We start from the raw sequence: 1,990 nt of genomic DNA on the forward strand, positions 1-1,990 counted from the left end.
TCCTAGGTGAGAGGAATCTGTTAAACATTACTGGCTTTCCACTGAAAGGGCTGCAGAGCCTTAGGAGCAAACAACCTATGTTCCAGGACTAATGAGGGAACAGATGGGGAACATATACATCGTGGGAATACCAGAAGGGGAAGAAAGAAAGGAGAAGAAATACTTGAAGTAATAATTCGTGAGGATTTTCCAAAATTAACAACAGAAGAATCTCAGAAACCATCACGCAGGGATAAATACCCGAATCTACACACCCAGGCATATTACATTCAAATGGCAGAAAACCAAAGAAAAAGAAAATCTGGAAAGGAGTCAGAGGAAAAAATACCTCACCTAAAGAGGGACAAGGATAAGAATTATCCTGGACTTCTCATAAGAAACCAAGCAAACAAGAAGAGAATGGAGTGAAATATTTAAGGTGATGGGTTTTAAAAAAAAAAAACAGTCAAAATTATCCTTCAAGAATGAGAGAAAAATAGATTCTTTCAGAGACTTCCCTGATGGCCCCGTGGTTAAGAATCTGCCTTCCAGTGCAGGGGACGCGGGCTCGATCCCGGATCTGGGAACTAAGATCCCATATCCCACAACAAAGACTCAACACAGCCAAATAAATGAATAAGCATTAAAAATAAATAAGACAACAATAAATATTGAAAAAGAAAAGACTCTTTCAAACAAACAGAAGTTGAGGGAATTTGTTGCCAGTAGACCTGCCTTGAGAAAAATGTTAAAAGTTCTTTAGAGACAAAGAGAATTATGCAGGTCAGAAACTCAGATCTACATAAGGTTAGGAAGAACCTTTAGAGAAGAAATAAAGGTAAAATTTTTTATGTTTCTTATTTTTTACTGATGTGATAGATAATTGTTGGTTCAAAATAAAAATAGGAACTATTAAAGCTTATGGATAAGTGAAATGAATACCACTGAGTTATCCCATCACTTCATGGGAAATAGATGGGGAAACAGTGTCAGACTTTATTTTTTGGGGCTCCAAAATCACTGCAAGATGGTGACTGCAGCCATGAAATTAAAAGACGCTTACTCCTTGGAAGGAAAGTTATGACCAACCAAGATAGCATATTCAAAAGCAGAGACATTACTTTGCCAACAAAGGTCCATCTAGTCAAGGCTATGATTTTTCCAGTGGTCATGTATGGATGTGAGAGTTGAACTGTGAAGAAGGCTGAGCGCCAAAGAATTGATGCTTTTGAACTGTGGTATTGGAGAAGACTCTTGAGAGTCCCTTGGACTGCAAGGAGATCCAACCAGTCCATTCTGAAGGAGATCAGCCCTGGGATTTCTTTGGAAGGAATAATGCTAAAGCTGAAACTCCAGTACTTTGGCCACCTCATGCGAAGAGTTGACTCATTAGAAAAGACTCTGATGCTGGGAGGGATTGGGGGCAGGAGGAGAAGGGGATTCCAGAGGATGAGATGGCTGGATGGCATCACTGACTCGATGGACGTGAGTCTGAGTGAACTCAGGGAGTTGGTGATGGACAGGGAGGCCTGGCATGCTGCGATTCATGGGGTTGCAAAGAGTCGGAAACGACTGAGCGACTGAACTGAACTGATAAGGGATGGGAGGGAGTAACTGGGAACATTCTTTTATAAAGAACCTGCATTACCTGTGAATCACTATAGTGTTATTTGAAAGTGGACTTCATTTAGTTGTAAATGTATGTTAACAAATGTTAGGCCAACCACTGAAAAAAATTTTTAATAAGTATAATTTACAAGCTAAGAGAAAAGAGAAAATTGATTCATATAAACACTCAAAACCAGACAAGGCAGGAAAGAAGGTTTTTTAAAAGAATTAAAGGCAAATGTAGCAAGCAGAAAACAGTAAAAAGTATGGCAGATGTTAATCCAAATATATCAATAATCACTTTAAATATGAATTGTCTAAATATACCAATTAAAAGACAGGGGCTGACAAAGTGGATTAAAAAAAATCAAGATTTATCTATATGTTGTCTATCTATAGGAAA

Source organism: Bubalus bubalis, chromosome 22 (assembly GCF_019923935.1).
Source record: "Bubalus bubalis isolate 160015118507 breed Murrah chromosome 22, NDDB_SH_1, whole genome shotgun sequence".
NCBI lineage: Eukaryota > Metazoa > Chordata > Mammalia > Artiodactyla > Bovidae > Bubalus > Bubalus bubalis.